General features: G+C 46.7%; 1 protein-coding gene across 1 annotated transcript in view; it reads left to right on the forward strand.

Annotated features, from left to right (window-relative positions):
* The window catches only part of HDAC9 (histone deacetylase 9), a 1,168,275-nt gene that overhangs the window by 402,665 nt on the left and 738,007 nt on the right, over positions 1 to 27,603 (forward strand). The gene's annotated exons all lie outside the window — the stretch shown is intronic.

Below are 27,603 nucleotides of genomic sequence, written 5' to 3' on the forward strand. Positions count from 1 at the left end.
TTACAGCTAAATACTTCAAGTATTTCACATATATTATGAGCGGGTTCGGTTTCTTTGAATCCGAACCCGCACGAACTTCACTTTTTTTTCACGGGTCCGAGCGACTCGGATCCTCCCGCCTTGCTCGGTTAACCCGAGCGCGCCCGAACGTCATCATGACGCTGTCGGATTCTCGCGAGACTCGGATTCTATATAAGGAGCCGCGCGTCGCCGCCATTTTCACACGTGCATTGAGATTGATAGGGAGAGGACGTGGCTGGCGTCCTCTCCATTTAGATTAGATTTAGAAGAGAGAGAGAGAGATTGCTGTGATACTGTAGATTAGAAGAGAGTGCAGAGTGCAGACAGAGTTTAGTGACTGACGACCACAGTGACCAGTGACCACCAGAGACAGTGCAGTTGTTTGTTTTATTTAATATATCCGTTCTCTGCCTGAAAAAAAACGATACACAGTCACACAGTGACTCAGTCTGTGTGCACTGCTCAGCCCAGTGTGCTGCACATCAATGTATTGTATATAAAGCTTATAATTGTGGGGGAGACTGGGGAGCACTGCAGGTTGTTATAGCAGGAGCCAGGAGTACATGATAAATAATATTATATTAAAATTAAACAGTGCACACTTTTGCTGCAGGAGTGCCACTGCCAGTGTGACTAGTGGTGACCAGTGCCTGACCACCAGTATATTAGTAGTATTGTATACTATCTCTTTATCAACCAGTCTATATTAGCAGCAGACACAGTACAGTGCGGTAGTTCACGGCTGTGGCTACCTCTGTGTCGGCACTCGGCAGGCAGTCCGTCCATCCATAATTGTATTATAATATATACCACCTAACCGTGGTTTTTTTTTCGTTCTTTATACCGTCGTCATACTAGTTGTTACGAGTATACTACTATCTCTTTATCAACCAGTGTACAGTGCGGTAGTTCACGGCTGTGGCTACCTCTGTGTCGGAACTCGGCAGGCAGTCCGTCCATCCATAATTGTATTATAATATATACCACCTAACCGTGTTTTTTTTTTCGTTCTTTATACCGTCGTCATACTAGTTGTTACGAGTATACTACTATCTCTTTATCAACCAGTGTACAGTGCGGTAGTTCACGGCTGTGGCTACCTCTGTGTCGGCACTCGGCAGGCAGTCCGTCCAACCATAATTGTATTATATACCACCTAACCGTGGTTTTTTTTTCATTCTTTATACCGTCGTCATACTAGTTGTTACGAGTATACTACTATCTCTTTATCAACCAGTGTACAGTGCGGTAGTTCACGGCTGTGGCTACCTCTGTGTCGGCACTCGGCAGGCAGTCCGTCCAACCATAATTGTATTATATACCACCTAACCGTGGTTTTTTTTTCATTCTTTATACCGTCGTCATACTAGTTGTTACGAGTATACTACTATCTCTTTATCAACCAGTGTACAGTGCGGTAGTTCACGGCTGTGGCTACCTCTGTGTCGGCACTCGGCAGCCCGTCCATAATTGTATATACCAGTGACCTAACCGTGGTTTTTTTTTCTTTCTTTATACATACATACTAGTTACGAGTATACTATCTCTTTATCAACCAGTCTATATATTAGCAGCAGACACAGTACAGTGCGGTAGTTCACGGCTGTGGCTACCTCTGTGTCAGCACTCGGCAGCCCGTCCATAATTGTATATACCACCTAACCGTGGTTTTTTTTTCTTTCTTTATACATACATACTAGTTACGAGTATACTATCTCTTTATCAACCAGTCTATATATTAGCAGCAGACACAGTACAGTGCGGTAGTTCACGGCTGTGGCTACCTCTGTGTCGGCACTCCGCAGCCCGTCCATAATTGTATATACCAGTGACCTAACCGTGGTTTTTTTTTCTTTCTTTATACATACATACTAGTTACGAGTATACTATCTCTTTATCAACCAGTCTATATATTAGCAGCAGACACAGTACAGTGCGGTAGTTCACGGCTGTGGCTACCTCTGTGTCGGCACTCGGCAGCCCGTCCATAATTGTATATACCAGTGACCTAACCGTGGTTTTTTTTTCTTTCTTTATACATACATACTAGTTACGAGTATACTATCTCTTTATCAACCAGTCTATATATTAGCAGCAGACACAGTACAGTGCGGTAGTTCACGGCTGTGGCTACCTCTGTGTCGGCACTCGGCAGCCCGTCCATAATTGTATATACCAGTGACCTAACCGTGGTTTTTTTTTCTTTCTTTATACATACATACTAGTTACGAGTATACTATCTCTTTATCAACCAGTCTATATATTAGCAGCAGACACAGTACAGTGCGGTAGTTCACGGCTGTGGCTACCTCTGTGTCGGCACTCGGCAGCCCGTCCATAATTGTATATACCACCTAACCGTGGTTTTTTTTTCTTTCTTTATACATACATACTAGTTACGAGTATACTATCTCTTTATCAACCAGTCTATATATTAGCAGCAGACACAGTACAGTGCGGTAGTTCACGGCTGTGGCTACCTCTGTGTCGGCACTCGGCAGCCCGTCCATAATTGTATACTAGTATCCAATCCATCCATCTCCATTGTTTACCTGAGGTGCCTTTTAGTTGTGCCTATTAAAATATGGAGAACAAAAATGCCACTCCTAGATGGGCCCGGTGTTTGTGTCGGCCACTAGGGTCGCTAATCTTACTCACACAGCTACCTCATTGCGCCTCTTTTTTTCTTTGCGTCATGTGCTGTTTGGGGAGGGTTTTTTGGAAGGGACATCCTGCGTGACACTGCAGTGCCACTCCTAGATGGGCCCGGTGTTTGTGTCGGCCACTAGGGTCGCTTATCTTACTCACACAGCGACCTCGGTGCAAATTTTAGGACTAAAAATAATATTGTGAGGTGTGAGGTATTCAGAATAGACTGAAAATGAGTGTAAATTATGGTTTTTGAGGTTAATAATACTTTGGGATCAAAATGACCCCCAAATTCTATGATTTAAGCTGTTTTTTAGTGTTTTTGGAAAAAAACACCCGAATCCAAAACACACCCGAATCCGACAAAAATAATTCGGTGAGGTTTTGCCAAAACGCGTTCGAACCCAAAACACGGCCGCGGAACCGAACCCAAAACCAAAACACAAAACCCGAAAAATTTCAGGCGCTCATCTCTATTATTAATCTAACTCATACACAGCTTTTCATATAAATTATTGGCGCACAGTGATAATACTTGCTCATGAAATGCCACTTGGGTTCATGTAGAAAATAACTAACAAGCACAGAAGCGTAGAGAGAAGAAGATGGAAGACCAGCAATCACGTGGAAATGCAGATTGCGTTGTGTTCATCAGCACTATAGCATCCCATACACATATTTCTACAATTGAACTACCGGTAATTCATGGAAAGCTACGTTGGTTTATGTGTTGTACTTATTAATGTCTTGTCACTGCTGTTGTGTTCTGTACTACCAATTAGAATTACATAAACAAGCAACAGATGGGTAAAGTCTGGGAATCATCTGTGTAATCATGTATCTTGTATGTATTTATATCAGAATTTCCATACACCACTTGGGATGGGCAAATTCACAGCAAATTGTTCCATGGTATGAATCAACAATTATGAGCGATATGTCAAAATAGATGGTGAAAATTCTTTCCTGTGGCAGAGATGTATCAAACCTCGAAAAAGAAAAAGTTGCCCATAGCAACAAGCTGTTTTTATAGAAGGTTTGAGACATCTCCCCCTATGTGCTCATTTTTTAATTGGTTTATAACCATTTTCACATTTTTATGTCAGCGCTACTGTTTCTACTGGAAAGAACTATCTGACATGTTCACAAGGATTCATTCTTAGGTTTTTTAAATTGCGATTAAGGGGGCTATTTATGTCCATATATATTTTTTTTTAAGTTCCGGAAAAGTCCTTGCGGTAAAGAGAAGTCTCGGCGAGGAGATTCCAAACATCTTTCGCGTTTGCAAAAGATCTTCTCATGGTCTCGCATATGCCGATCAGTGCCGGTGATGTCAGACTGACGCAGATCAGAGAAGCGACCGACCGGGGAGAACAGAGAAAAAGAAGTCGTCCAGGGAAATGGGAGCTGCCAGGGGATCAGAGATGTCAGAATCGGCTAGAGCACCGGAGGAAAGCAGGGAAAGAACGCCTCTTCCCTGCCGTTCTCCGTCTGTGCAGATAAGTAATAAATACCTTTCCTATACTGCCCCCAGTGGCGCAGAGAGAGGGGGGGTACAAATTACTTGGGCCCAGGTCTTAGATGGGCCCAGTGGAGACCCAGGACCACGCCTCCTATGATAGGGCCAGGCCCCCTGAAAAGTACCTGGGCCCAGCCAGGCTCTCTACTGCCCTTGCTGGGAGGCATGCCATGCTCCTGTGAGTGGGTGCTTCTGATGTGCTAGACACGCCCCAAAGAGGAGTGGCCATCCCCTTAGCATGCTGTGGTCACACCCCCTCCAGTGGGGGCAGGGGTGCCTAGGAAGTTGTTGTACTGGGGCCCAGGATTTCTCTTGGCAGCCCTGACTGCCCCCACTATATACAATGGGGGTGCAGGAATGTGACATAAGAACTGAAAAGGCAGGGGAATCAGTGATTTCTCTGCACTTTTCATGTAACTTAACACAGAAAAGACTAAAGTATGGATTCTCCAACTAAATTGCTGGAGAAAAGCCAAATTTGTGTTTATGAAATAGACCCCTAATACACGGCATGCTTCACATGTAAATGAAATCGATTCATTTTTTTTCCACAAGCTTTTAACCGCTTCTGCTCCAAGGGGGTCCAACATCCTTGCACTCACTGGAGGGGTTAATCATCTGTGACATGTGGAATGTTCACACTTGAAGTATAACATCTCCCCGGAGAGTCCAGTTTGGAATTTCTCCTGTGCGTAGCAGGTTTGACAGGTGGAATGTACAGCATTATACTCAGCTGCCATGATATACCTCACTGCCTGCCTTGGACTGGATGAAATCTTGCTGGGAGAAGGCATAGCAAACGCATATGGTGTTTTCATGGTCACATATTGTAAATTACCTGACATGGTGCTTTTACTAACTTTGAAAGAAGCACCTGCTTGCTGCTGTAACATGCTGTCTTGTAGGCTGATTCTTCAAAGGAAACGACTACATGTAAATGATTATAGTTGTGTGATTGCGTCTTTGGGGATGAGTCCGACATGTTTGGTACTGTACAGCCGCTGCAGCTAAGCGGGGACTGTGAACGATCACGCAGGACCCATTCTGCATATGCGCATTTCCTAAACATCAGATTTGTACGTAAACCATCAAGTTTGTGTTCAAATCCATATCAAGCCCTTTGTCAGATGGTGATTATGTAAAGATGAAGAAGCTTTATTCAAAGTGTGATTATATATGTGGCATCATTGCCAACTGTCTGGCTGTAACCTCCAGGAGGGAGCAACCAGGTAGGCACAGCGGAGGGTAGTGCAGGCGGGTTTGACATAGGGGCGGGATGTGACAAACACAAATTGCATTATATAGCCACGTCCCTGCTATGCAATACCTGGATTACAGGCATGGCACAGTGGAGGCATTGATAAGATGATGCGTTTCAGTGCGAATCATGTCATCAGCCGCTCAAACCACCCACTTCACTCGGTAAGTGGGCAGCTGGGTGGCATGTAGTGGCTGCCACCAGGAGACTTGCATCCTCTTCTGGGCACCAGGATCCTGGAGTTCATGATACCAACGCCAGAATCCTGACATAGAAACATAGAAACATAGAAGTTGACGGCAGATAAGAACCACTTGGCCCATCTAGTCTGCCCCTTTTTTATTTTATCCTTTAGGCAATCTCAACCCTTTTTCTCTGACGTCCTAGTGGATGCTGGGACTCCGTCAGGACCATGGGGATTAGCGGCTCCGCAGGAGACAGGGCACAAAAATAAAGCTTTAGGATCAGGTGGTGTGCACTGGCTCCTCCCCCTATGACCCTCCTCCAAGCCTCAGTTAGGTTTTTGTGCCCGTCCGAGCAGGGTGCAATCTAGGTGGCTCTCCTAAAGAGCTGCTTAGAAAAAGTTTTTAGGTTTTTTATTTTACAGTGAGTCCTGCTGGCAACAGGCTCACTGCAACGAGGGACTTAGGGGAGAAGAAGTGAACTCACCTGCGTGCAGGATGGATTGGCTTCTTAGGCTACTGGACACCATTAGCTCCAGAGGGATCGAACACAGGCCCAGCCATGGAGTCCGGTCCCGGAGCCGCGCCGCCGACCCCCTTGCAGATGCCGAAAAGTGAAGAGGTCCAGAAACCGGCGGCAGAAGACTTTTCAGTCTTCATGAGGTAGCGCACAGCACTGCAGCTGTGCGCCATTGTTGTCACACACTTCACACCAGCGGTCACGGAGGGTGCAGGGCGCTGCGGGGGGCGCCCTGGGCAGCAATGAGAATACCTTGTTCTGGCTAAAAAATACATCACATATAGCCCCTGGGGCTATATGGATGTATTTAACCCCTGCCAGGTCTCACAAACACCGGAGAAGAGCCCGCCGAAATAGGGGGCGGGGCCTATCTCCTCAGCACACAGCGCCATTTTCCTGCTCAGCTCCGCTGCGAGGAAGGCTCCCAGGACTCTCCCCTGCACTGCACTACAGAAACAGGGTAAAACAGAGAGGGGGGGGCACTTTTTTGGCGTTTTTTGATATATTAAGCTGCTATAAGGGAGACAACACTTCTATAGGGTTGTTCCTATATATTTATAGCGCTTGGGTGTGTGCTGGCTAACTCTCCCTCTGTCTCCCCAAAGGGCTAGTGGGGTCCTGTCTTCGATAAGAGCATTCCCTGTGTATCTGCTGTGTGTCGGTACGTGTGTGTCGACATGTATGAGGACGATGTTGGTGTGGAGGTGGAGCAATTGCCGGTAATGGTGATGTCACCCCCTAGGGAGTCGACACCGGAATGGATGGCTTTGTTTATGGAATTACGTGATAATGTCAGCACATTACAAAAATCAGTTGACGACATGAGACGGCCGGCAAACCAGTTAGTACCTGTACAGGCGTCTCAGACACCGTCAGGGGCTGTAAAACGCCCTTTACCTCAGTCGGTCGACACAGACCCAGACACGGACACCGAATCTAGTGTCGACGGTGAAGAAACAAACGTATTTTCCAGTAGGGCCACACGTTATATGATCACGGCAATGAAGGAGGCTTTGCATATCTCTGATACTGCATGTACCACAAAAAGGGGTATTATGTGGGGTCTGAAAAAACTACCTGTAGTTTTTCCTGAATCAGACGAATTGAATGAAGTGTGTGATGAAGCGTGGGTTAACCCCGATAGAAAACTGCTAATTTCAAAGAAGTTATTGGCATTATATCCTTTCCCGCCAGAGGTTAGGGCGCGCTGGGAAACACCCCCTAGGGTGGATAAGGCGCTCACACGCTTATCAAAACAAGTGGCGTTACCGTCTCCTGAAACGGCCGCCCTCAAGGATCCAGCGGATAGGAGGCTGGAAACTACCCTGAAAAGTATATACACTCATACTGGTGTTATACTGCGACCAGCCATCGCCTCTGCATGGATGTGCAGTGCTGGGGTGGTTTGGTCGGATTCCCTGACTGAAAATATTGATACCCTAGATAGGGACAGTATTTTATTGACTTTAGAGCAATTAAAGGATGCTTTTCTTTATATGCGAGATGCTCAGAGGGATATTTGCACTCTGGCATCGAGAGTAAGTGCGATGTCCATATCTGCCAGAAGAAGTTTATGGACGCGACAATGGTCAGGTGATGCGGATTCCAAACGGCATATGGAAGTATTGCCGTATAAGGGGGAGGAATTATTTGGGGTCGGTCTATCGGATTTGGTGGCCACGGCAACAGCCGGGAAATCCACCTTTTTTACCTCAGGTCCCCTCCCAACAGAAAAAGACACCGTCTTTTCAGCCGCAGTCCTTTCGTTCCTATAGGAACAGGTGGACCCCTGGATCCTGCAGATAGTATCTCAGGGTTGCAGGTTGGAATTCGAGAAGTCTCCCCCTCGCCGGTTCCTAAAGTCTGCTCTGCCAACGTCTCCCTCAGACAGGGCGACGGTATTGGAAGCCATTCACAAGCTGTATTCTCAGCAGGTGATAGTCAAGGTACCCCTCCTACAACAGGGAAAGGGGTATTATTCCACACTATTTGTGGTACCAAAGCCGGACGGCTCGGTAAGACCTATTCTAAATCTGAAATCTTTGAACCTGTACATACAAAAATTCAAGTTCAAGATGGAGTCACTCAGAGCAGTGACAGCGAATCTGGAAGAAGGGGACTTTATGGTGTCCCTGGACATCAAGGATGCTTACCTGCATGTCCCAATTTGCCCTTCACATCAAGGGTACCTCAGGTTCGTGGTGCAAAACTGTCATTATCAGTTTCAGACGCTGCCGTTTGGATTGTCCACGGCACCTCGGGTCTTTACCAAGGTAATGGCCGAAATGATGTTTCTTCTGCGAAGAAAAGGCGTATTAATTATCCCTTACTTGGACGATCTCCTGATAAGGGCAAGGTCCAGGGAACAGCTGGGGGACGTAGTAGCACTAACCCAAGTAGTGCTGCAACAGCACGGGTGGATTCTGAATTTTCCAAAATCTCAATTGACCCCGACGACACGTCTGCTGTTCCTGGGAATGATTCTGGACACGGTTCAGAAAAAGGTGTTTCTTCCGGAGGAGAAAGCCAGGGAGTTATCCGAACTTGTCAGGAACCTCCTAAAACCAGGGAAAGTGTCTGTGCATCAATGCACAAGAGTCCTGGGAAAGATGGTGGCTTCTTACGAAGCGATTCCATTCGGCAGATTCCACGCACGAACTTTTCAGTGGGATCTGCTGGACAAATGGTCCGGATCGCATCTGCAGATGCATCAGCGGATAACCTTATCGCCACGGACAAGGGTGTCTCTTCTGTGGTGGTTGCAGAGTGCTCTTCTGTTAGAGGGCCGCAGATTCGGCATACAGGACTGGGTCCTGGTGACCACGGATGCCAGTCTGAGAGGCTGGGGAGCGGTCACACAGGGAAGAAACTTCCAGGGAGTTTGGTCAAGCCTGGAGATATCTCTTCACATAAATATACTGGAGCTAAGAGCGATTTACAATGCTCTAAGCCTGGCAAAACCCCTGCTTCAGGGTCAGCCGGTGTTGATCCAGTCGGACAACATCACGGCAGTCGCCCACGTAAACAGACAGGGCGGCACAAGAAGCAGGAGAGCAATGGCAGAAGCTGCAAGGATTCTTCGCTGGGCGGAAGATCATGTGATAGCACTGTCAGCAGTGTTCATTCCGGGAGTGGACAACTGGGAAGCAGACTTCCTCAGCAGACACGATCTACACCCGGGAGAGTGGGGACTTCATCCAGAAGTCTTCCACATGATTGTGAACCGTTGGGAAAAACCAAAGGTGGATATGATGGCGTCTCGCCTCAACAAAAAACTGGACAGGTATTGCGCCAGGTCAAGAGACCCTCAGGCAATAGCTGTGGACGCTCTGGTAACACCGTGGGTGTTCCAGTCAGTGTATGTGTTTCCTCCTCTGCCTCTCATACCAAAAGTACTGAGAATTATACGGCAAAGGGGAGTAAGAACGATACTCGTGGCTCCGGATTGGCCAAGAAGAACTTGGTACCCGGAACTTCAGGAGATGCTCACGGAAGATCCGTGGCCTCTACCTCTAAGACGGGACCTGCTTCAGCAGGGACCGTGTCTATTCCAAGACTTACCGCGGCTGCGTTTGACGGCATGGCGGTTGAACGCCGAATTCTAAGGGAAAAAGGCATTCCGGAAGAGGTCATTCCTACACTGGTAAAAGCCAGGAAGGAGGTGACTGCACAACATTATCACCGCATTTGGAGAAAATATGTTGCGTGGTGTGAGGCCAGGAAGGTCCCCACGGAGGAATTTCAATTGGGTCGATTCCTACATTTCCTGCAAACAGGATTGTCTATGGGCCTCAAATTGGGGTCCATTAAGGTTCAAATTTCGGCCCTGTCGATTTTCTTCCAGAAAGAATTGGCTTCAGTTCCTGAAGTCCAGACTTTTGTAAAAAGAGTACTACATATACAGCCCCCGGTTGTGGCTCCGTGGGACCTTAATGTAGTTTTGGATTTTCTCAAATCCCATTGGTTTGAGCCACTCAAATCGGTGGATTTGAAATATCTTACATGGAAAGTAACCATGCTACTGGCCCTGGCTTCAGCCAGGAGAGTGTCAGAATTGGCGGCTTTATCGTATAAAAGCCCATATCTGATTTTCCATTCGGACAGGGCAGAACTGCGGACGCGTCCTCAGTTTCTGCCTAAGGTGGTGACAGCGTTTCACCTGAACCAGCCTATTGTGGTGCCTGCGGCTACTAGCGATTTGGAGGATTCCAAGTTGCTGGACGTTGTCAGGGCATTGAAAATATATATTTCAAGGACGGCTGGAGTCACAAAATCTGACTCGCTGTTTATACTGTATGCACCCAACAAGCTGGGTGCTCCTGCTTCTAAGCAGACGATTGCTCGTTGGATTTGTAGCACAATTCAACTTGCACATTCTGTGGCAGGCCTGCCACAGCCTAAATCTGTCAAGGCCCATTCCACAAGGAAGGTGGGCTCATCCTGGGCGGCTGCCCGAGGGGTCTCGGCATTACAACTCTGCCGAGCAGCTACGTGGTCGGGGGAGAACACGTTTGTAAAATTCTACAAATTTGATACCCTGGCTAAAGAGGACCTGGAGTTCTCTCATTCGGTGCTGCAGAGTCATCCGCACTCTCCCGCCCGTTTGGGAGCTTTGGTATAATCCCCATGGTCTTGACGGAGTCTAAGCATCCACTAGGACGTCAGAGAAAATAAGATTTTGCTTACCGATAAATCTATTTCTCGTAGTCCGTAGTGGATGCTGGGCGCCCATCCCAAGTGCGGATTGTCTGCAATACTTGTACATAGTTATTGTTACAAAAAAATCGGGTTGTTATTGTTGTGAGCCGTCTGTTCAGAGGCTCCTACGTTTGTCATACTGTTAACTGGGTTCAGATCACAAGTTGTACGGTGTGATTGGTGTGGCTGGTATGAGTCTTACCCGGGATTCAAAATCCTTCCTTATTGTGTACGCTCGTCCGGGCACAGTATCCTAACTGAGGCTTGGAGGAGGGTCATAGGGGGAGGAGCCAGTGCACACCACCTGATCCTAAAGCTTTATTTTTGTGCCCTGTCTCCTGCGGAGCCGCTAATCCCCATGGTCCTGACGGAGTCCCAGCATCCACTACGGACTACGAGAAATAGATTTATCGGTAAGTAAAATCTTATTTTTAACCTTAATTCTTTGTAAGGATATTCATATGCCTGTCCCAAGCATGTTTAAATTGCCCTACAGTCTTAGCCTCTACCACCTCTGATGGGAGGCTATTCCACTTATCCACTACCCTTTCTGTGAAGTAATTTTTCCTTAAATTTCCCCTGAACCTCCCCCCCTCCAGTCTCAATGTATGCCCTCGAGTTCTAATACTTCTTTTCCTTTGAAGAATGTTTCCGTCCTGAACTTTGTTAAGACCCTTGATATATTTGAAAGTTTCTATCATGTCCCCCCTTTCCCTTCTCTCCTCCAAACTATACATGTTAAGATCTTTGAGCCTTTCCGGGTAAGTTTTGTGATGTAGGCCATGCACCATTTTAGTTGCCCTTCTTTGTACACTCTCTAATGTATTTATATCCTTCTGGAGATATGGTCTCCAGAACTGGACACAGTATTCCAGATGGGGCCGTACCAATGACCTATACAGTGGCATTATCACTTCTTTTTTCCTGCTACTGATTCCTCTCCCTATGCAACCAAGCATCTGACTTGCCTTTCTCATTGCTTTGTTGCATTGCTTTCCTGCCTTCAAGTCACTTGAAATAGTGACTCCTAAATCTCTTTCCTCCTCAGTAGTTTCTATTATAGTACCCTTGATACTATACTTAGCCTTTGGGTTTTTGAGACCCAAGTGCATGATTTTGCATTTTTTAGCATTAAACTGTAGTTGCCACGTTCTTGACCATTTCTCAAGCCTACCTAGGTCATTAATCATTTGTTTAACCCCTCCCGGTGTGTCTACCCTGTTGCATATCTTTGTATCATCTGCAAAAAGGCATATCTTCCCTTCAATACCATCTGCAATGTCACCAACAAAGATATTAAAGAGAACTGGACCAAGTACAGATCCCTGGGGTACTCCACTGGTAACATTTCCTTCCAAAGATTGCACTCCATTTACTACAACTGTCTGTTTCCTATCCTGCAACCAGGTTCTTATCCATTTAACTGATTTATAATCCACCCCCAGGCTTTCAAGTTTATTTAGCAGTCTGCGATGTGGGACAGTGTCAAATGCCTTACTAAAGTCTAGATATGCTACATCTACAGCTCCCCCTTGACAGCAGGGGGAAATGCCGGCAGTCGAAATCCCAATGGCAGCCCACTATTCCTATGCAGGTGGTGGGTCCACGCCACCACCCGAGTAGGAAAGTAACCTGTGGCCACCAGGCCCAAAACGTTGCAAGAGCAGCGAGCCTGCAAGGGGACTTGCTGCCTTGCTTCAGGGAACCGGATGACGGGATGCCGCTGTTTGGTATAGTGACAGCTGGCATCCCATCTGCCGGTCTCCCGTATGTATCCCCTCCTTGTTGCAAAGTACCAATACAAGTAGTCTTGGTGTAGGAACTTTGTTAGAGGCCTCTCTCCCCTTTTATGAAATGAGATTTGCAGAGGTCTAGGCTCCATTGTTAACTTGATCCGGGTAGTTGACTAACTCGGAAAGCCTTCGGTATGAATGGTGCAACCCGGGTCATTCAACCCAGATCACACTAAAAGCATATTTGCCCACTCTCCTGAATAGCTGGGAGGTTCCCAAAAATGTAATGAGTAAGTCTCCCGGATTTGAGCGCAACCACCACCCATCCACCCACTTACCGAGTGAAGTGGGCAGACCGGGTGGATGATGACGTGATTCGCTCAAATTGCATTGTAGCCATGCCCCCTGGTGTACAATTTTGGTCATCTCTGCATTGTATAATGGGGCACGGCCACGTTTATGCAATCATGCAGCCACGTCTCACCTCTGCCTCTTTTGCTGTATTATGCCCTACCACCTCCTTTACCAAGCCATGACCTCCCCGCTTCCCCCTCCCTCACTGTGCTCACCGTCCCCAGCTGTGCTGACCTGGATGCAGTATGCAAGACGGATCACTAACGCTTGGAGATTATGTTATCTCCAAGCTCTGGAAAAGAGACAACTAGGCAATAACCTGGGTCCAGCCTGCAGTAGGAACACGGCTTAAGCAGCTGTGGCACTGCTTGAAACCGTGCTCAGTAACCCAGGTTGGCCCCGGGACTTTGGTCTGAAAGCAGCATTAGCTGGAGCTGATTACAGTAAATGTCAGCAGCCTAGTGCTACCTAAGCTTTAGTAGGAAACAGTTTAAACTAAATTCCTTAATTAGGAAATTATATTCTGGGAAGTAAAAATGAAAGTGAGATATTTATTTTGTGAAACAGAGATACAGTTCTGGAAAACAGGGACGTTGAATCCTATCTCATTTCAAAAAAGAAGCCGTCTTTATGACTCCGGTTAGCTTTATCTTTCCATCTAGCCTACTGGTGTACAGTATCTGGCGCGCGACAGTCTCTAAAGCAGAAGTCCAATTCCTTTGACCTTTAATTCCTGTTTGGAGCTTTTAAACAGCTAAACGGACGTTTATTTACATATTATGCTATAATACCACATACTGGTATGGTAAAACTCTACACACTGCATGCACCACACCTGACAAAAGCAGGTTTGTGATACTGCTTTTTATGGGGGTCATTCCGAGTTGATCGCTAGCTGCATTCGTTCGCTGTGCAGCGATGCGGCAAAAAAAATTGCATTTCTGCGCATGCGGCGCAATGCGCACGTGCGACGTACTATTAAAACGAACTATGTAGTTTCACACAGGGTCTAGCGAAGCATTTCAGTCGCACTACTGGCCGCAGAGTGATTGACAGGAAGGGGGCGTTTCTGGGTGTCAACTGATCCTTTTCAGGGAATGTTCGGAAAAACTCAGGTGTGCCAGCAAAAATGCAGGCGTGGCTGGGCGAACGCAGGGCGTGTTTGTGATGTCAAAACAGGAATTGAACAGTCTGAAGTGATCGCAAACGCTGAGTAGGTCTGAAGCTACTCTGAAACTGCACAAAATTATTTTGTAGCCGCTCTGCGATCCTTTCGTTTGCACTTCTGCTAAGCTAACATACACTCCTAGTGCGCGGCGGCATAGCGTTTGCACGACTGCTTAAAACTGCTAGCGAGCGAACAACTCGGAATGACCACCTATGTTGCCTTTCTTTTATAGTATCATTGCACAGTAGACTGCAATACAAGGTAGCTGAGTGATCTTTGATTAATATCACACAACCAACTCACTACATAGCAGTTTTAGCTAATGAGTAGCATAATGGCCGCATACCCTGCACAAATGGCGATTTGCCAGTACAACAGAACTGTGTAGTGGACGATAAAGTAATTAAAACCTTTGCTAATATTACATTGTAAGAACCTATAAGTGAATTTTTGAGTGTCACTAAAACAGACATTTAAACACAGTAAAAATGTTTTTGAAGTAGTTGAATGCAGTTATTCCTTGCCTGTTACTTCATAATCAATAGATAATATCAATGGCTGCCTCTAGAGGGTGCTAATGTAATGTACGTAACATATCTGCAGCCTTTCAAAAATGAAACTGGATGTGGTATTTCCACTTCCATTTAAAAAAGGATCGCCTCTCGCAAGCAAACTGTAAACTGAATGTGTTTAAGTAATTCACAAACTGTGTCAGTGCAGTGTAAACAGTTCTATAGAAAAGGCATTAAAGTATAATGTACAATTAAGTTTGACATATTACACTCCAGTGATACAGAACCCTAAATGCCAGTTGCCCATAATGGTTTAATATTCTACATTTTATTAATATTTTTATTAGAGATGAGCGGATTCGGTTTTACTCGGATTCACTCTGTTCTCAAAACGGCATCTGATTGGCTATCCAAAACACGTGACATCCGTGAGCCAATAAGATGCCGTTTTGAGAACCGAGTAAAACCGAATCCGCTCATCTCTAATTTTTATGTATAAGTTTTATCTTGAACAATTTTTTATTCTATGACCATGTTCCGTTCTCAGGTCAGGTTGTGGAAGTTGGACTAAGCACATGGCAGTATCCCTCGGAATAGTGCCCATATGTTGGCAGCTAAGCATTTAGAGATTCATATAAAGGGGATGCAGTTAATTTGCCGGCTGTCGGGATCCCGGCGGTCAGGATATTGACGCTGGAATCCCGACAGCCGACAATGCCCACAACCAGAATACCGGCGCATCAGGGCTATTCCCACTCGCGGGTGTCCATGACACCTATAGGGGTAAATTTACTAAGATGACAGTTCTATTTAAGAAGGGATGTTGCCCTTAGCAACCAATCAGATTCTACTTCTCATTCATCTGGCACCTCCTAGAAAATATTACCTGGAATCTGATTGGTTGCTATGGGCAACATCCCATCTTAAATAGAACTCCCATTTTAGTAAATTTACCCAATAGAGTGGGAATAGATCCTGTGACAAGCGTAGTGAGCCACCGAGCCCGCAAGGGAACTCTTAGCCCTCGCCCCGCTTCCGGCATTCTGATGGGCGGGATGCCACTGTCGGGATACTGACAGCCAGCATCCCGTCCACCAGTAAATCATATGTATTCCATATAAAGTCCTATATCAAAGCAACTGAGAAATGAAATGATTGTATTTTTATTATTAATAACAATCTACATTATACTGAGCTCTCACTAGCAGGGCCCTCCATACCATTTATCACGCATCTATCTCTCCATGGGTGTGGTTCATAGGATCGACCACACTTAGGTCGACAGCGTCTAGGTCGACCACTATTGGTCGACAGTAACTAAGTCGACACACAAAATAAGTCAACACAAGCATTATGTCGAAATGAGCAAGGTCAACATGACAAAAGGTCGACATGAGGGTTTTTTTGGTGTTGTTTTCTTCGTAGGGTGACCGGGAACCCAGATTAGTTCACTGTGTCCCCTCGCATGGCTTGCTGCGCTCGCCATGCTTCGAGCAAGGTTACCGTTCAAAATTGTAGTCCACGTGGATCATAAAGTATGGAAAAGTTTTTAAAAATTGTGAAAAACTCATGTCGACCTTTTGTCATGTCGACCTAGTACATGCCGACCTAGTGTGTACCTGTGACTGTCGTACCTGACATGCTTTGTGGCACCATAAAAATAATTTTGGCAATATTATTACTGGTCAGTTCCATATTTACCAATAGGGCAACTTACAGTAACCACTTAACTGGCTAGTATTTTTTCCCCAAACCGCTCAGAAATTGTAAAAAAAAAAAATGCATGATTGAATTAGGCTAAGAACATCTATTTAAAACATACCGAACACAATTTTATTTAAATAAAAATTAAATGAAAAAAAAAATTCAAAACGATTACAACACCGTTATTAGATATATTGAACCATCGATGATTGGGCTATTGTGACTTTATATTTTCCCGGCGTCTGCTAATCTCTGCAGCCGCGGGGTGGGGGTGCGGCCGGGCTGCCCGATCAGTACTGGGGAAGGAACTAGGAAGCACAGGTCCCTTTGTGTTAGGGTCTCCTGCCCTGTGCTGCTACGTCGTCATGGCAACCGGGAGACAAGTGCTAGCGGAGTAACCTGAGCGCAGCTGATACTCCGGTTCGGGTCTTTTGCTGTGCAGTGGTTACAGGCTCTGTGCACGGCAGGGGATCCGGTGCTGGTTTTTGTGCTCACAGTCTGTGAGGTCTGAGTGGGGCGTGGACAGCACCTGCTATATAAGGCCTCTTCTCAGGTTAAGCAGATGCTGCTGAATCTTTGTTGGTTAGTCAGTTCCTGAAAGTTAGCCAGTACTGTGTAGCTTTGTATTTGTTGTTGCTTACTGCAAATAGGCCTGGGGATTTGGTACTACACTCTGCCAATCCAGACCTAGCAGTAAGACTGGAGTCAGTCGTTTAACTTGCTGGGGTTCTTTTGCTACTCTGTGAATTTAGCAAGTTTGCGGCTGTATTCTCAGACTTAACTGCATAAATCCTGTCTCACTGTGCAAGGTGTTCAGGTGTCAGTTTAGTGGCAGTAAGCTGAACCTGTGCACTGCAAGTGAGGATTAGGATTGTGGAGACTCTCCTTGTGTCTATCATTCCATCTCTGACCAAGGAGTTTTACTGCCAGACCCGTTGGTAACCCTTTAGGGTTTTGCTGTTGCCCTTAGCAACAGCATTTCGGGTTCTCTACGTATTAAAACACAACATCTTGCTTTTTCCATCTGAGCATTACTAATACTAGGGAGACACCCAGTTTCTTAGCCTCTGGGCTTCTCTGTTCACTTTGTGTTTATTTTGTTACCCTATCACCTTCTGTGTACGTAATGTCATATTCCCTAGTCTGTCTGTGAGTTCATTTGTTTTGCATCCCTATCCGTTCAGACACCAGTACATTCCTGCAGGCACTGGTGTGCATAACAGTTCAAACACCAGTACATTCCTGCAGGCACTGGTGTGCATAACATATTCAGCAGCCTAATACTCCTGTTGAAATTTTGTGGGAATATGGAGCATACCCCTCAAAATACATTGCAACAGGTGGTCGATCAGGTGCAGGTCCTGACTCGACAATTTAATGATTTGTCCATTAAAATGCACACCTCCCAGGCCGCTGGCGGAGCTCCCGCAGCAGCAGCACCTTCAGGGGTTAAGGAGACGAAAGTAAATCTCCCGTATCGTTTTTCTGGAGATCGCTCGCAGTTCTTTTGTTTCAAGGAGAGCTGCAAGCTATACTTCCGGCTTAGGCCTCAGTCTTCTGGGTCAGAGATTCAGCGGGTGGGCATAGTGATTTCCTTGCTACAAGGAGACCCACAGGTCTGGGCATATGGGTTGCAGCCTGACTGTCCGTCGCTTAAAAGTGTTGATGCTTTTTTTACGGCACTGGGCATTTTGTATGATGACCCTGACAGGACGGCCTCAGCCGAGGCTCAGATTTCGATCCTTAAGCAAGGGCGAAGGCCAGTTGAGGTTTACTGTACGGAGTTTCGGAGGTTGGCCCATGATACCCAGTGGAATGACCCAGCCCTGAGACACCAGTACCGAAGAGGTATTTCTAACCAGATAAAAGACCAACTGGTACAATATCCCTTGCCTGATAGCTTGGATCAGCTCATGCAGTTATCCATCCGGGAGAGAGCGTAGGCTTGAAAGGGAGACCGAGGTTTCCTTCTTCCCAAGGGAACCTCAGACTCTGAGGAATTTTCCGAGGAGCCTATGCAGATTGGGGCTACCCGCCTCTCCTCGGGTGAGAAGACGCGGAGGAGACAGCAGGAGTTGTGTTTGTACTGTGGGAATAAAGGTCATGTGGTAGTATCATGCCCAGAAAAGCCAGAAAACTTCAGGGCCTGAGGGTGATGGGAAATATCCTGTCAGGCCAGAAGTCAGAATTTCCCAAGAAGACTTTTATCATTCCGGTGACTTTGAAGATCCTCGGTCAAACTGTCAAGACTGAGGCCTTTGTGGACAGTGGGGCCGACGGGGTTTTTATGGACCGCCAATTCGCCCTGAAACACTCTGTTCCCTTAGTACCCTTGGCATCGGAAATTGAGATTTGTGGGTTAAACGGGGAACCATTATCCCAAGGTAAAATTACCTCTTGCACTAGCCAGATTTCTTTGTTTATTGGAGCCACACACTCTGAAAAATTGTCCTTTTATGTGACTGTCTGTACTTTTGCCCCATTGGTGTTGGGGTTACCCTGGTTAAGGGCCCACAATCCTCAATTTGACTGGGTCTCTGGGGAGATTCTTAGTTGGGGTACTGATTGTTTCAGGAGTTGCTTGAGCCTTCCAGTCAGGCTCTCGCAGCTAAGTTTGCCAGGATTGCCAGGGTGTTATGCAGATTTTGCGGACATGTTCTCCAAAAAAGTTGCAGAGGTACTACCTCCCCATCGCCCCTATGACTGTGCCATTGATTTGTTGCCAAATGCTAAGCTTCCCAAGAGCAGGTTGTACTCCCTGTCACGTCCTGAGACTCAGGCTATGGCAGAGTACATTCAGGAGAACTTGGCTAAGGGATTTATCAGACCTTCACAGTCTCCAGTTGGGTCGGGGTTCTTCTTCGTGGGTAAAAAGGACGGTTCGTTGCGACCCTGCATCGACTTCAGGGAATTGAACCGTATCACGATTAAAAACTCATACCCACTGCCTCTCATTTCGGTCTTGTTTGACCAGCTTCGTACTGCCACCATTTTTTCTAAGATTGACCTACGTGGTGCATACAATCTAATCCGAATAAGAGAGGGGGATGAATGGAAGACTGCCTTTAATACCCACTCAGGGCATTATGAATATTTGGTGATGCCTTTTGGGCTCTGTAATGCCCCGGCAGTCTTCCAGGATTTCATGAATGATGTACTCAGGGAATATTTGGATAGATTCTTAGTTGTAAACTTAGATGACATCCTAATCTTCTCCCATTCCCTGGAGGAACATCGGAAGCATGTACGCTTAGTCCTCCAGAAACTCAGAGACCACCGGCTTGGGGCGAAGCTGGAGAAGTGCGAATTTGAAGTTCAGCAAATCGCATTTCTAGGATATATTATCTCCCCAGAAGGTTTCCAAATGGAGGGTTCCAAGGTACAGGCAGTCCTGGATTGGGTGCAGCCCACTAGTTTGAAGGCGCTTCAGCGTTTCCCGGGCTTTGCAAATTTTTATAGACGATTTATCGCTGGATTTTCGTCTATAGTGGCGCCCTTGGTGGCACTCACTAAGAAAGGGGCGGATGTTGCTCACTGGTCTTGTGAGGCTAAAGCGGCTTTTGCCCGTCTCAAAAGGGCATTTGTATCGGCCAAGGTGCTGCGACACCCAGATCCAGAGCGTCCTTTTGTGGTGGAGGTGGATGCCTCTGAGATGGGTATTGGGGCAGTGCTCTCTCAGATGGGAGTGTCTGATAATCGCCTTCATCCCTGTGCTTACTTTTCCCGTAAATTTTCGCCTGCCGAGATGAATTATGACGTGGGTAACCGGGAATTGTTGGCTATTAAGGATGCACTCGAGGAGTGGAGACACTGGCTTGAGGGGGCTAAGTTTGTGGTCTCAATTCTCACCGACCATAAGAATCTGGCATATTTAGAGTCAGCGAAGCGTCTCAATGCCAGGCAGGCACGATGGGCTTTGTTTTTTGCTCGCTTTAATTTTTTGATAACATATCGCCCTGGGTCAAAAAACATCAAGGCTGATGCGCTCTCGCGGAGTTTTGCTCCAATCCAGGAGACCACAGAGGAGCCGTTGCCCATTGTGTCCCCATCATGTATTAAAGTGGGCATTACCCAGGACCTCTTATCATTAGTCCTTAGAGCACAGGAGCAGGCTCCTCCAGACCTTCCGGTAGGTCTTTTGTTTGTGCCTCCTAGGTTAAGACAGCGAGTGTTCCTGGAATTCCATGCCAAGAAGTCGGCAGGTCACCCGGGTATTGCCAGAACTCGGGAGTTGCTATCTAGGGCGGTGTGGTGGCCCTCGGTGGCTAAGGATGTGTATCAGTGGGTTCGGGCATGTGACATCTGTGCCCGAAATAAGACTCCTAGAGGGGTTCCTGTTGGCCCATTACATCCACTCTCTATCCCATCTAAGCCATGGACCCACATTTCAATGTATTTTGTGGTGGACTTGCCCAAATCCTCGGGGATGACAGCCATCTGGGTTGTCGTTGACAGGTTTTCGAAGATGGCGCACTTCGTTCCACTGGTTGGGCTGCCATCGGCCAGACGCCTGTCTGAATTATTTATGCTGCATGTTGTGCGTCTCCACGGGTTGCCACTTGATGTGGTCTCTGACCGCGGATCCCAGTTTGTGGCCAAATTCTGGAGGGCATTTTGTTCCGATCTCCAGATTTCTGTCAGCTTGTCGTCAGGCTACCATCCGCAGTCTAATGGGCAGACTGAAAGGGTGAACCAGTCCTTGGAGCAGTTCCTCAGGTGTTATGTCTCCAAGTGTCAGACTGACTGGGTTGCTCATCTGTCCATGGCGGAGTTTGCCTATAACAACACGGCTCACTCTGCTACAGGGATCTCTCCCTTTCTTTGTGTGTATGGGCATCATCCTAAGGCCAATTCTTTTGACCCCCTGGACTCCACGCCTGGTGGTTCCTCTGTGGTTTCGGTCCTTAGAGGTATTTGGAGGAAAGTGAAGAAAGCCCTTGTGTCTGTGTCATTAGTGACCAAAAGGGTTTTTGATAAGCGGAAAAGACCCTGCAGCTTCAAATTAGGAGACTTCGTCTGGTTGTCTACCAAGAATTTGAAGTTGAGACAGCCATCTCATAAGTTAGGCCCCCGGTTCATCGGCCCTTATAAGATCACCAGGGTTATCAATCCGGTGGCATTTCAGTTAGATCTGCCCCGTTCTTTGGGTATCAATAAAACATTTCATTGTTCCCTTTTAAAACGGGCGATTAGTAATCCTTCTTCCAGTGGAAGACCTTCCCCTCTTCTGATACGTGGCCAGAGGGAGTTTGTTGTTGAAAGGATTCTTGACTCCAAGATGGTTCGGGGTCGGCTGTCATTTTTGGTGCACTGGAAGGGGTATGGCCCAGAGGAGCGGTCGTGGGTGCGCAGTTGTGATCTTCATGCCCCCAGACTGATACGCTCTTTCTTCTCGCAGTTCCCCGATAAACCCGGTGGTAGGGGTTCTTTGACCCCTCGTCAGAGGGGGGGTACTGTTAGGGTCTCCTGCCCTGTGCTGCCACGTCGTCATGGCAACCGGGAGACAAGTGCTAGCGGAGTAACCTGAGCGCAGCTGATACTCCGGTTCGGGTCTTTCGCTGTGCAGTGGTTACAGGCTCTGTGCACGGCAGGGGATCCGGTGCTGGTTTTTGTGCTCACAGTCTGTGAGGTCTGAGTGGGGCGTGGACAGCACCTGCTATATAAGGCCTCTTCTCAGGTTAAGCAGATGCTGCTGAATCTTTGTTGGTTAGTCAGTTCCTGAAAGTTAGCCAGTACTGTATAGCTTTGTATTTGTTGTTGCTTACTGCAAATAGGCCTGGGGATTTGGTACTACACTCTGCCAATCCAGACCTAGCAGTAAGACTGGAGTCAGTCGTTTAACTTGCTGGGGTTCTTTTGCTACTCTGTGAACTTAGCAAGTTTGCGGCTGTATTCTCAGACTTAACTGCATAAATCCTGTCTCACTGTGCAAGGTGTTCAGGTGTCAGTTTAGTGGCAGTAAGCTGAACCTGTGCACTGCAAGTGAGGATTAGGATTGTGGAGACTCTCCTTGTGTCTATCATTCCATCTCTGACCAAGGAGTTTTACTGCCACACCCGTTGGTAACCCTTTAGGGTTTTGCTGTTGCCCTTAGCAACAGCATTTCGGGTTCTCTACGTATTAAAACACAACATCTTGCTTTTTCCATCTGAGCATTACTAATACTAGGGAGACACCCAGTTTCTTAGCCTCTGGGCTTCTCTGTTCACTTTGTGTTTATTTTGTTACCCTATCACCTTCTGTGTACGTAATGTCATATTCCCTAGTCTGTCTGTGAGTTCATTTGTTTTGCATCCCTATCCGTTCAGACACCAGTACATTCCTGCAGGCACTGGTGTGCATAACAGTTCAAACACCAGTACATTCCTGCAGGCACTGGTGTGCATAACACTTTGAGAGTGGCAGCTGCTGGAAGATTGTCTTCCAGCAGCCACACAGTGGTCATTTCTGACTGGTCACATCAGATGCGACCATGTCAGGGAAAGCCCAGCCTGGTGTGGTCGCATCTGATGTGATGTCTTTCTATTATTACCAGTATTGTTTTATTACTGTTTTGCTCCCAGTTGTAAAGCGCAATGGATGCTATGTGCTGGCGCTACAGTATATAAGTAAATGTTAATAATCATTTATGTGTTTTACATGATGTGTTTAGTGCTGTGTGCTGTTTGGAGCTTTGATCAGTAAGCTTTGTTTTATGTGTCTTTAGTGATTTACATATGAGTATCAATGAGTAGACTGAGAAACGCCATTCTTGTACTCTGACATAGAATGCTTTCAAGATTTGACTGCAGTGGTACTTGATGGAAGTATCTTACTCAGTGCTGAGCAGGAACTTTCTCAACAGTTCTGAAGTTTGAGACATTCATATAATATAGGTCAATGATATATTATGACTGTACTGTTTTATGTCTGTGTGTCCTCTTATCGTTCAACTATACAGCATAAGTTAACTCCCCCGCTGACAGTGATCATGCTTTTGCAACTGTCCTTATGCTATTATAAGGGATGTAGTATGGCTGACCGGCGCTTAGGAGACCACCGGTCAGCATACTGACGCCGGGATCCCGGCAGCATACCGAGGGGAGGGGCGAGTGCAGCAAGCCCCTTGTAGACTCGCTGCGTTCGCCACGCTGCGGGCTTGGTGGCGACCTGCGGTTGCCAAGGGTTCTATTCCCACTCTATGGGTGTCGTGGACACCAACAAGTGGAAATAGTCCCTGTTGGTCGGGATAGTGAGGGGGCGGGATGTGGGAGGAAGTCATGTGACCGTCGGTCTCCTGACTGCAGGTCACATGAATACCACCCATTATAAGACAGCAAACAGTTATAGGGATAGGACTTATTTATTCCAATGACCCCATACCCACTGTGAATGAAAACAGCGATGGCACGGAGGCATTTTTAGGATGCAAGTGAACATAATGGTATCGATGAAAGATCTCTAGTAACCGCTCGGCCACAAGAGCAACTGTGCGTTATCGCCGCCCATGCTATAACGGGGAACCAGCCTAATACATTTTAATCTATGTATTTCAGGCAATTTTCGCACAGAGCCTTTATAAAGCTCACTGCAGACATGATCACGGAGAGATCACCCCCCACCATGCGCTAGCGAAACACGTTTCTGATCTTATCTATACCATACAAAGACCTTGTGATGTAGTTTTGTTTGAGGGGATCAACGGTTTCAGATGGAAACTATTATATTTAATTTAAATCAAAAAGAAATATATCAGCATAACTCTACAATATTATTCCTTCTGGATTACAATAGCACCTATTTTGGTGACGTAATGTAGCTGCACAGTTCATAGTAGAATATAAAGCCCTCAATTTTGGTGTGTAAAATATATGCAAAACCACATAAATTTATCATATAGGCATTTTTTTCATTAATAATGTGTTTTATTAAACTATATGATGTGCTGAATTTTAGGGTCATAAAGCGACTTTATATATTTTGTGCTTTTTCTATCAAATTATAATAGTTTTGGTTACGTTACTAATGTAATAAATATTTGGTGGAAACCATAAGCATTAATACTTTAAAACCAGTATTAGAACATTATAACCTGAGCAGGTACAAGCTAAATGCAATTATTTCTATTGGAGATGTTTTAAGAATAAAGTTTTTGGCTCTGTGGAGGAGCAGAACGTTTCTTTCATGTTTTCGCACTGCAGATGCTTCGCAACGCCAGGGCCAAAACTAGGGGGGGGGGCTAGGGGGTCACGTGCCCCGGGTGCTGGGCTGTAGGGGGCGCTAATGAGCCCAGTTCGTCTGTATGAATTGAATACTAGCTTCCGCTAGCTTTCCCGACAGCTACTGACCTGCTGTAGGGAGCCAGCAGCACTAGACGCGGCTCGTCTGTGTTCCGGGATGCGGGCGCAGGCACATCGCGCGTGTGACGTCATGACGTCGCACGCGCATGTGGTGTGACGCGCGCACCCGGCTAGAGAGAGCACGGAGCTGGAGGCGGGAGTCTCTGGCGCCGGCGGCCGCGGCTAAAATAGCAAATCCTGGCTGCAAAAAAAGTAGGTGCGTACTGCGGGCGGGCGGCTACCTCCAAAGTGTGGACCACTGGCTGCAGAGTACACAGCACTGGGGACTTAGTTAATAAATATACACTGACTGGCTCACTGACATGTGACATTTTTTTTAAACCAGTATCCCACATTAATATATATATATATATATATATATATATATATTATTTTTTTTTGTTATATATTATATATATATATATATATAAAATATATTTTATATTATATATACAGTATGTGTATCTATATGTATATATATTATACTGTATGTGTATATATGTATATGCATATATATATATATATATATATATATATATACATACATACAGAATGATCCGGCACTCCAGCAGGCCCTCGGCTGCAAATGCTGATGTGCTCACGGTGCCTTCCTCATGGACACAATAGCCCCCAATGTAGCAAGCGGATGGAGGCGGCACTCAGAGACTTTTCAATATTAAACGTGAACACGTTTAATGGTGCATCTACGTTTCGGAGCCGACGGGGCTACGGCTCTGAAACGTACATGCACCATTAAACTTGTTCACGTTTAATATTGAAAAATCTCTGAGTGCTGCCTCCATCCGCTTGCTACATATATACATTTATGTCAGAAGGGCCATCGTTCATGGTTGAAAGATGTCTGAAAGGGCAAAGTGTACAGTTGTGGGGTTTTCTGTGTTTTGTATTTATTATTTTATTTATTTATGTTTTTATTTAAAAAAAAATTTGGTGGGGTGGGGGGCGCCAAATTACTGCCTTGCCCTGGGTGACAGAAATCCTAGTTTCGGCCCTGGCAACGCAGCTAATGGGTGGTGCACAGTGGTCAGCATTTAGAGCGCAACTGCACTTATGAACGAAGAGGCGTAACTGTGTAGTAATCTTAGTTTTCTGTGCACTTTGGGAAACAGCCAATCTCTATAATTCTCTGCACCAGGCCCGTTGATACGTACAGAGGGGGATATTCAGTTCTGTTAGTAAATCAAAAGAGAAAGCAACTGGGCAAACCCGTGTTGCACTGCAGGTGGGGCAGATATAACATGTTCCGGAGACCAATTTGACTACTGCGCATGCGCGGCGGACATTTCGGCTGCTGCACTCCGGAAAGGTAAGTGTTAAAACATGGGTGCAGTGTGTGCTGTGTGGGCCCCCTCCTGGGCCCAGGGGCCTGTGTGCACCGCACCCGTTGCACCCATTATAGAAACGCCAATGGGCCAAAAAAGCTTGTTTGCCATGTAACCTGAGTTAATGTAATACAAAGGTGGACAGTGTAGACGGTTACCATTCACAACACAGAAATAGGCTCATTACTTGTTTCTGCATTGGGGCCATGCTATCTAATTAAAAGGGTTATTCAAGTAACATTGCAAATTGCATTAAAATCATGTTAAACAATAAGGAATTAGGGGCCTAATTCAGACCTGATCGCAACAGCAAACTTTTTCTCTAATGGCAAAACCATGTGCAGTGCAGGTGGGGTAGATGTAACACATACCTCCCAACTTTTTCTTCGCTGAAAGAGGGACACACGCGCGGCAAAGCCGCGCGTGCTCCCGAAAAGGGGTGTGGCCTAATAAAATGGGCGTGACCTAATAAAATGGGCGTGGCTTCGCTGGAGGACCCGCGGTCGCGAGCCACGCCCCGTTTTCGTCACTGAGGGGGCATGCCCAGCGCTCTGTGAGCCGCTGGCATGCCCCCTCTCCCTCTGACTCAAGTGAATAGACGCTGTGCGCATGCGCACAGCGTCTATTCACCGCTGCTCTGCTAAGCAGGGCAGCGAGAGTCAGAGACTCCCAACTGCCCCCCCCCACGGGTGGGACCGCGGTACAGTCCCCAAAAAACGGGACTGTCCCGCGAAAATCGGGACAGTTGGGAGGTATGGTAACATGTGCAGAGAGAGTTAGATTTAGGTGGGTTATTTTGTTTCTGTGCAGGGTAAATACTGGCTGTAGTGTAGTGCCCCAGTTCTCTTCATATACTGTAATGATTCTTACAGACGGAGGAGCTGTGTCAGTGACACGGAAGCTGCCTCCTGTATATACCAAGAGCTGGCACTAGCTGCAGCTAGGGGAAGCTCCAGAGCGCAGCTCCTCCCGAGCCCTTCCCGTTAAGATAGCCAGCCGAGTGAAGCTCTCTGCTCCTCCATCAGGCTGATGATAGCCAAAGGTAGGCAGCACTGGCCTCAAGCTGCATTGTGGTGGGGAAGGTGTAGTTGGGGGTGCTGGGGTTTTTTTGATAAATGTTGGAAGCACTGTGTTTTGTGTGTGCATGCTTTAAGTGAGGTGTGTGTGTGTGTGTGTGTGTGTGTGTGTGTGTGTGTGTGTGTATTTAAGGAAAGTTGTGTGTTCAAGTAAAAGAGGCATGTGTGAGAGGCATGTGTGTGTGTGAGAGGCATGTGTGTGTAAGTGAGAGACGTGTGTATGTGTGTATAAGTGAGAGGCATGTGTGTGAGAGGCATGCGTGTGTGCAAGTGAGAGGCATGTGTGTGTGTGTGAGGCATGTGTGTGTAAGTGAGAGGCATGTGTGTGAGGCATGTGTGTGTGAGAGGCGTGTGTGTGTGTGTGTGTGTGTGTGTGTGTGTGTAAGTGAGAGGCACGTGTGTGAGAGGCAAGGATTAAAGGAGGCATTTGAGCATTTCTACAGGACTATGGGGGTCATTCCGACCCGTTCGCACGCAGCGGTTTCTCGCTGCGGCGCGAACGGGTGCGGAATGTGCATGCACGGTGAACGCTGTGCACGGTGCGTGAC

This window comes from Pseudophryne corroboree, chromosome 5, assembly GCF_028390025.1.
Source record: "Pseudophryne corroboree isolate aPseCor3 chromosome 5, aPseCor3.hap2, whole genome shotgun sequence".
Classification (NCBI taxonomy): domain Eukaryota; kingdom Metazoa; phylum Chordata; class Amphibia; order Anura; family Myobatrachidae; genus Pseudophryne; species Pseudophryne corroboree.